Here is a 9,197-nt window from a genome sequence, read left to right on the forward strand (position 1 = left end):
GTTTCCCACTTAGAGAAGTTCCTTTAGCATTTGTTGTAGACCTGGTTTGGTGGTGCTGAATTCTCTTAGCTTTTGCTTGTCTGTAAACCTTTTGATTTCGCCATCGAATCTGAATGAGATCCTTGCCGGGTAGAGTAATCTTGGTTGTAGGTTCTTCCCTTTCATCACTTTAAGTATGTCATGCCACTCCCTTCTGGCTTGTAGAGTTTCTGCTGAGAAATCAGCTGTTAACCTTATGGGAGTTCCCTTGTGTGTTATTTGTTGTTTTTCCCTTGTTGCTCTCAGTAATTTTTCTTTGTCTTTAATTTTTGCCAATTTGATTACTATGTGTCTCAGCATGTTTCTCCTTGGGTTTATCCTGTCTGGGACTCTCTGTGCTTCCTCAACTTGGGTGGCTATTTCCTTTCCCATGTTAGGGAATTTTTCGACTATAATCTCTTCAAATATTTTCTCTGGTTCTTTCTCTCTCTCTGTTCCTTCTGGGACCCCTGTAATGCGAATGTTGTTGCGTTTAATGTTGTCCCAGAGGTCTCTTAATCTGTCTTCATTTCTTTTCATTCTTTTTTCTTTATTCTGTTCCACGTCATAGCTCTTTCTTTCTAACTAGCCCCCTACCCTTCCTTGACATTGGCCTTTAGAAGTGGGAAAGTATAAATGGTAAGGAGAGTGAAGATCTGATGGTGGCGATGCAGGAAAGAAGGTGTTTTCCGTGGTGTGTCCCAGCTGTTTTGCCTTCTTCCAAGTGCTGTTGCTTTCCAGAAGCTCCTTCCAGGTTTCCTGCTGGTTTGAGTTCAGGGGAGACCGTAGAAGAGTTGCTGGCCGGAACGAAGGCAGCGATGGTTCGTGTGTGCTATACACTCTGTGGTAACAACTCCCAGACACCACTGCCAGCGGGCCTGACTTATTCATGGAGAGGAAGGAGAAAACATTTTCAGTTATTTTTATTTTTGGTGCAGAATGCAAGAAAACATTTTCTCATTTTTCTGTCCTCGACCTAATCTCTTAGCTGCAAACAGTGATGCCTTGTTTCTTAAAGAGTAAATTAGCAAAAAACTATCAGCAAACTTCTTTCTCTTTAGCTGTCGGTTTACAGAAAGCAAGGAATACTGAAGGAGAAAGAAAGTGGGAGTGGGGAGCATGGGAGCAGGGGAGAGGCATTCGGGTCCTGATGAGTTACTGTGGTGGGTTTGCATGGGCTTTGCGAGCCTGGAGCCTGTTTTACCGCCTCAGGAAGGAACTTCCTGCCCTGGACTGCCAGTCCTAAGCACCGGGCTGTCCCAGCTGTTTCCTTCGCTTTTGCAAATCTGTGCACAAGGGTGCTTAGGAGAAGGGCAAGGAGGAAAGGAAGTTGTGTTAAATTGTGTAAGTTGTGTTAAGTTGTATCAAGACTGCTCTTTGGGGGTTCCCTGTCTTGTGCCTGCCTTTCTGCTTTTTGGGTGGGGTGGCTTACCCAGTCTAGCCCTGCTGCTCTTGCTTCTTCCTCCTTTTTATCCAGGTGAAACTCACATGCATGAAATTAACCTTTTTAAAAAAAATTAATTAATTTATTTATTTTTGGCTGTGTTGGGTCTTCGTATCTGTGCGAGAGCTTTCTCTAGTTGCGGCAAGCGGGGGCCACTCTTCATCACGGTGTGCGGGCCTTTCACTATCGCGGCCTCTCTTGTTGCGGAGCACAGGTTCCAGACGCGCAGGCTCAGTAGTTGTGGCTCACGGGCCCAGTTGCTCCGCGGCATGTGGGATCTTCCCAGACCAGGGCTCGAACCCGTGTCCCCTGCATTGGCAGGCGGATTCTCAACCACTGCGCCACCGGGGAAGCCCAACCATTTTTTTTTTAATGTAAAGGTTTTTTTTTTCTTGTTTTTTTTTTTTTTTTATGAGTAACATAGGCAAAATTAAAGTCAAAATTTTATTTAAAGAATTCACATGTTATGATTCCCTCCACTGCCAGTCACCTTAGTTCCTCAATGTTTGAGTCATAATCTTCAAGGGAGCCCTTTTACAGAGAACTTTTGCTCAGACTACAGCTGTCATATTAGTAAGTTCACAATTCTATTTAGTTGGGATTCTCTGATCTCCACTTGAATATAGAGATGCTTCAAAAATTCCCCACCTGTAATCTTTGGGTTCCAATTTTTTCAAGCAATTTACTTTAGGGCCCTGGAAGTTAAATTGTAGGAAGTATATTGCTATTTTGGCAGATGATCTAAAATATATTGTTCCTTCATCATTTCTAATATTGAGAAGTTTTGTGACATCCAGTTTTCACTCACGAGCCTAGCAAAACATGTTACAGGTCTCCTTGTCACCACTGCAATAAACTTACGGTGATGGAAACAAAACCTATGTCTCAGTGTGGCCACATCAGTAATAATCTGGACACCATGCACAACAGTTCCCATTTGCATCTAAAATGAAGCTTGAAATGAACCATTTTACAGTAAACAGTTCCCTGGCATTTAGTGTACTCACAGTGTTATACAGCCACAACTGTAAGTCAGGTGCTTCTGGAGGGAAGGAGCCAATGAGGTGGGTGGCTTTCTTCCTGGGACGAATGTTCTGGAATTCTTTTGCCAGACTCTTTGTGGCAACTTTCCTTCTAAGACATGACTTGAGAAGGGGTTTTTAAGCTAGGCCTTGAGACGCCACGTTGATGAACATCTTTTAGCACAGCTGCCATAAGAATCCTCTTCCTTAGTGTTGATGAGAGGACAGAAAGTAGGACATGTAGACTTCTGGTCTGTGCTGTGCATATGTTACTTAATGGGGGGCTGACACACAAAGGACATGTAGGAGAGAAGCACAGATAAGTACTGGTGTAATTACTGTCTTCTGTACAGTGCTTTTTTCCCATATAGATTTTGAGCAGAGTTCTGGAATGATTGGCAAGGCCATAGGCAGGTATGAGGGTTCAGGGGATGGGGTTGCATTGATTCAAAATTAGGTTGTTACCAGATGAGACAGACAAGTGTACCATACGTTTATGAGCTGGATGCTGTCATCAATCACTGTTGAGTACCTTCTGTAAACAGAAGTGTGTACCAAACTGGGATTTTTAGGAGAATAAAATAAAATACCTGGCCGTGGTCATGAGGAGCTGAGATGGGGTTTTGGTTGATGTAATTGTTGACTCTTGTACTCATGGAATCTGACTGTATGTGGAGAAATTCATTGCATGTTTGAGGAATGACTGGACAAAACTGGCTTTTGATTTTCTAGAAGAAAATGTGGTCATATGGAAAAAAAATCAGGTATAATTTTGAATTTGCTTGACATAGTCATTCTTTTCAGTTATTTACAGTTTAGATCATTTGTTTGCAAGAAATCTCAGGCAGATCTCGAGAGGATGCTGAAAAAGGAAAAGGCATTGTTTCTGAGGATTTCTCAAAACTTCCAAAACTAATCAGCCTTTTTTAAGAGGAGGGAAATGCCTCCTCTTCAGGAATCTTTTACGTGTTTCAGAGTCATTTATGGATTTGCTTCTGTTCTGAGAGGGACTGCCATCAGCAGTGATTTCTGAACCCCAGAGACTGCATGAACACTGCCTCCAGAGACAGTCTAAATTACATCGGGTACTGCCATGTTAAAAAGATATGGCTGCTACTTAGAGGTGTCTCTGTTGAGGGACACTTTGTTGGGGTGGTTTACTGTTCTTAGCGTATTAAATGTTGAGAGAATTAAAGAGTTACTTTTCTGGGATCCTCCCCACACCTAAAATGAAGCATGTGATCGTAACATTGTATTAGGACTGTGTTACATTAGTAGTGAATTTGGAGGTAGTAGAACATGCCTCCCTTTCTTTCTTTCTTTCTTTTTTTTTTTTTTTGAAAAGAGGATGTTTAAAAAAAAAGGTAATGGAGAAGGAAAATATAAAATCAAAAAAATATTTCTCCTAGGTACTGTTGTTTTATCCACTTGATTACTGTTTCCATGAGATTCTTATTTTTCATGCCATAAAGGTTATTATTGTATTAATCATCACATCAGTCATTCTAAGGGCATAGGGTTGGGAGAAAATATGATAATCGGTGACACTGTTGAGTTCCTGTCATGTTCTGGAGACGGTGCGAAGTGCTTCTTATGGGTGATCTCACTGAATCCCCCCAGCAACCCTGGGGGTCGATACTGTCATTGTCCTGACTTTCAGGGGGAGAAATTGAGTATCAGAAAGTTAAGTGTGTCCCCCCGAAATTAGAGCACCCTGGGGTTTCAGCCCCAACCCTCTGCTCCTGCCCACTGTGCAGCTCTGCCCCTCGGGGTCGGGTTGCCCACCACCCTCCAGGATACGCAGACTCACCTCTGTCCCCCTCTTTCCTAGACGTCCATTCTCTGTCACTGCGTGCTGTTCGCTGTCTCCGTGTTGGACATACAGGGTCTGGTAAGGCGTGGGACCTGCTCACGCAGAGGTCAGCAGAGGTCGTGGTCAGGTGCCAGCGAGAGGTATGGTCTCAGAGAGGGGTTCCTGAGAGGGCTGCATTGCAACTGAGTGTGATTTCCAGTCCCAGTCAATCGCATGGAGACCTGGGGAAGGGTATTTCAAATTAGAACGTCTCTTAAGAAGGCGGAGGGCGTTCAGAGAGATCAGCAGGCCCTGCCTGGGGTTGGGTGTGTGTGCACAAAAGCAGTTAGCAGTTGTCACAAAGAAGAGGCTTCTTGATGGTAGCTATCATTTATGGACTGGTCAGAGTTTGCCAGTGGCCACTGCTGGCCCGTGAACTAGAGTTTTGGGAGCACTGTCCTAGCTCATTCCTTGTCCATCAGGCAGGGCTCTGTCGAGACCATGGAGGGGATTTACGGCTCAGAGAGCTGAAGGGTGGTTTCAGATGATTTGCTCAGACTCACGATCAAGTTACTGTCGGGCTGACAGAGCACCTGTCCTGGGCGATCCCCGGCTAAGCGTGCCCCTGGTCCGGTTCTCTGCGTCTGAGTCCAGAGAGTACACGCACGTTGGTTGCTCCCCCAGCCAGATGGCTGCATGCCTCTGTGATCGCTAGGAATGCATCCAGAGCATCGATTTTCCTGACTTGAAATCTCACCATAACAGATCCTGCGATAAAGGCGAATTTAGCTGTAACACAATTAGCATTTTATTGTGGACTAAGTTTCCCTGTCTTTACTTTGGGCTTTCTTGTGACACCACGGACTGACTGCAAATACTGTTTTTTCAATTAATTTTGCACCAATGGAACAGCATATTTTATGCACTTTATTTGTTTGGACTCCACTTACCACGCTGTGATGGCGTTTTCTTGCACCTCTCATCATATCACCATTGGAATTTGTCTTCCCCTGCCTCTCAATTTATCAAAATATACTTAGTTACATTTTAATTGAAATCCTAGGAGGTGCAAGGTATTAAAAAACTTTGTTTTGTTTATACTTGCTTAATATTTTGACTTGAAACACTTGGAATTTTGTGTTGCATTTTAAAATGGAAGCATTATAATGTAGTGGTCATTTGCAAGGGCTCTTGAGATTCTGCTGGGTTCGAATCCCTGTTCCACTTGTTAGCTGTGTGACTTTGGATGTCATAACAGTTTCTGTCTCGTAGGCTGGCCCCGCATGTTGAGTTAATACCAGCAAAATGCTTTGAACAATGCTTGACGCATGGCAGGGGTCCCTTAGGTATTAGCTGCTGCTGCTGTTTCTACCATTATTCCAGAAAGCACAAGTCTAAAGATCTATTTGGAAAGCTGATAAGCTTATGGTTAAAAGTCTTTTTTCATAGGAGTATAGTACAGTGTGTTTCTTCTTCGTGAATACCTTATGCTTTTTTCAAATTGCATTTTCCCCATTATTGAAACGTTTACAAGCTTGGAGTATAAAGGGGAAAAAAATACTCATAGTTGGTATCTAACATAATTACACATTTTGCTCTATTGCTTTTCAGTTTTTTTTCCCTTTAAGGTTAGGTTTATTAAAATGTGATAATCGTATTGTATAAATAATTAAACATTTTTTTAACCTAAGCTACCATGCGTATGGTTTCATGTTATTAGTTAGCTACACAGTAATTGTAAATGCTTGCGTGATAGTACATCAAGGAAATTTTTACCTTTATTTAAACATTAGACACCGGAGTAGTTTCAAGTTTTGTTGTTATGAGTAATTCTGTGATGACTGTACTTCTTTATAAAAACTCTTATTTGGGCAGTAATCCTAGAAACAGACCCACTGAGTCAAAGGCAAAGAATGTCTAAGGTTCAGTACATGCTTATGCTGCTCTTCATCTGAGGAACATTGTGCTGCCTGCACAGGATGCTAGAATGATTTCACTGCACTTCCTCAGCATCGGGTATCATCTTAGAAATGCACTAACAATGAATGGAAAACAGTATATCACCGATAGATCAAATTTTAATTGGGGAACATGCATGTTTTCCTCTATGAATGTGGCCTAACTGTTGCTTCTTTTGTGAATTGTCTGATCATGTCTTTTGGGATCGTCTTATTGGTATTTTTTTTTTTAATCACAGTGATTTCTTATAATCGTAGAGTTCAGTTTACATTAACAGTTTATATATGAAAGATGATAACCTTTTGACTATCAAACTGTCAGGGAGGGGAACACTTCCCTTTACCCATTTTGGTTCTTTTGGCTGGTCTAATAATTAAGTTGACACAAGGCAGATGAAGAGGAGGAAAAAAAACAAATTTAATTTCATATGGATGGGGGTGCTATAGATAGGGGACCTAAGAACTGACCAAAGCAGGCTGTTTATATACCTTTTAGACAAAGAAACAATAAATTTGTGAAGAACTGACAAGATAAACTTAGGCTTGGGTACTAATGAAGAAACTAAGCAGAGTTTGTTTGTACAGCCTTTTCTACCTTGAGTTCCCTATCTCTGGAGATAAGAATACCTCTTTTACCTACTGGTACAGGAAGGGTACCTTTCACCGGACCCGGGAGATTTATTTCCTACTTTCGGGGTGGGGGGCGGGGACAAAGGGTCAGAGTGTCCTTCTTGTAGTGGCTGTTCAACTTTAATTCAAAATAATATGTCAAAGTGGCATATTTTGGGGTGGCCTGCCCTGACCCCCATCCTCCTTAAGGTGTTTTTGCCTTTTCGATGTTTAAAAAACTTATGATGTTTTGAAGTTTTAAATTTCATTTGATACAATGTAGTGATAGCTTCCTTTGTGATTGAATGAAATACCATTACTATTTTTCTAAATACAGAGAAGTAACAGAAGGGGTCACACAGCGAACCATAATTCTCTACCCATATAACGTCTACTGACCATAAAAAAGTAATACCTGTACGTGGATGGTATATTCAAAAGCAAAAGCCCCTCTCAGCCCCCTCCCCGAGGCCCCTTTCTCCTCAGTAAACTGTTTCTTGTTATTGCTTTCAAGGTAAATAAAACGTGTATTTTCAAATATTTTAACCTGAAAGAGATCATGCTGTAGTCATTGCTCTGCACCTTGCTTTTGGTCACGTAAAATATATTTTGGAGCTGTTTCCATATGAGCAGTTATAAAACTATTGTGTGTGTGTACATACACATATAGCATAATATTCTACCAATGGAGGTACTGTTTAGTTAGTCCTATATTGACAGACCTTTGATCCTTTCCAGATTATTTTATAGATTTTAAACTAAGTTCTCCACCTTCCAGAATGTTGAGAAATACACAATTTTATTTCCTTCAGGGTTGGTGACCCCTCTTTGTGCTCAGGACACTGTCGAGATGCAATTAGAAAAAGACAAATCTCTGAGTCAAATGGTGGGACCTAAAAAGGGGCTTGGGAATGATGAAAGCTTAACTCTGTCATTTAAAATAAGGGTAATCTTTTTAATTGGCTTCTGTGATGCCTAGTGGAGTACCATTGTTTGCAGCATAATTATGCATTTCCCAGCTTAATTCATCCGTTATAACATGATGTAATGTTTAGACATAGCAATAATTACAAATCTCGCATGTCTGCAGATAAATATACCACTGATCAAAATAAGACAGTGGCAGCACGAATAGTGCTGTGTCCACGGGAGACATTAATGAAAAATAATTGATAATGAACCGTATCTCATTGGCTCAAAAGATTGCTTGGTAGAAACATGCCTTTCTCTCCCAACTGTCACGTAGAGGCCAGTCCACCTGTGCCAGCGGGGCCGTTTTCATTTCTGCCCTGTAACTAGCCCCAGAGTTCCACACCATTGTATTTTCTAGACCTCAGCTTGGTGTGTTATGCACAGATGTGCCCTGGATATTTTATCCTGGGACCAGTAGGGGTCAAAATTTAAGAGCTTATCCGAACTGTCTGCTTCTCTGTGTGTGTGTCATGAATAAAGGATGGGTCTAACCCAGCCCGCTAAAATGTGTTTGACCTGGAAGAACAGTAAACAGTTAAATCCTGGTAGAGTGGCTTGTGTGTTTAAAAGCTACTGAGTTGTGTATTTTGCTTAAAGCAAACAAAATCATCGTCAGTCAGGTTCTTGGAGAAAAGAGATCGTTCACAGGGTCCAATGAAGTGTTTGGTCTTTAAAATCTTCCTTCTTACAGTAAATGTCCAGATTGGTTCAGACAGCATGGAGAGAAAGAGGAAGCCATGTTTTCTGAACATGTTATTAAAGCACATGTTGGCTGGGGTGATGCTGACTCACCTTAGCCGTACATCGACATGGCACAGCTGAGGCGCCTTTGATTCAGGGGGCTTGTTACAGGTGAATCACATGGCGAAGAGCTAAAAAGAGAGAACGCTGTGATGCCCCAAGCAGCTCACTGGTCTGCTGAGAGCTGGGCCATTTCGTGTCCAGGTTACAGAAACAAAAAATGAGATGCAAAGCCCCTGCAGGAGGATGCATCTGTCCCCTTTGCTGACACTGCTCACCCCCAGATGGCTAGTGAGTGGCATGGCCCTGGTTGTGCCCCCCTCTAGTTTGGGGCAGGTGTTCTTTTGAATTTCTTTCTTTTATTAAGCCTCTGCAACTATGTATGCCTTCTCCCCTCCCCGAGAAAAACACACATGCTCACCCTCTGGTTACTGTATAATGTAATGTGCATTCCCACTGGCTAGTACCTTGTTTCCATCTTTTTTTTTTTTTTTTTTTTTTTTTTTTTTTGCTGTACGCGGGCCTCTCACTGTTGTGGCCTCTCCCGTTGCGGGGCACAGGCTCCGGACGCGCAGGCTCAGCGGCCATGGCTCACGGGCCCAGCCGCTCCGCGGCACGTGGGATCCTCCCGGAACGGGGCA

At 42.4% G+C, this 9,197-nt stretch overlaps 1 protein-coding gene and 1 non-coding gene across 6 annotated transcripts in view; one reads left to right on the forward strand and one right to left on the reverse strand.

The window, feature by feature from the left end:
• Positions 1 to 9,197, forward strand: part of MFHAS1 (multifunctional ROCO family signaling regulator 1) — a 122,545-nt gene that overhangs the window by 14,905 nt on the left and 98,443 nt on the right. The window lies entirely within an intron of this gene.
• On the reverse strand, positions 2,283 to 2,418 carry LOC112066960 (small nucleolar RNA SNORA1). Its single transcript, XR_002892996.1, has one exon. It is a non-coding gene; the product is annotated as a small nucleolar RNA SNORA1 (small nucleolar RNA).

Source organism: Physeter macrocephalus, chromosome 20 (assembly GCF_002837175.3).
Source record: "Physeter macrocephalus isolate SW-GA chromosome 20, ASM283717v5, whole genome shotgun sequence".
Lineage (NCBI taxonomy): Eukaryota > Metazoa > Chordata > Mammalia > Artiodactyla > Physeteridae > Physeter > Physeter macrocephalus.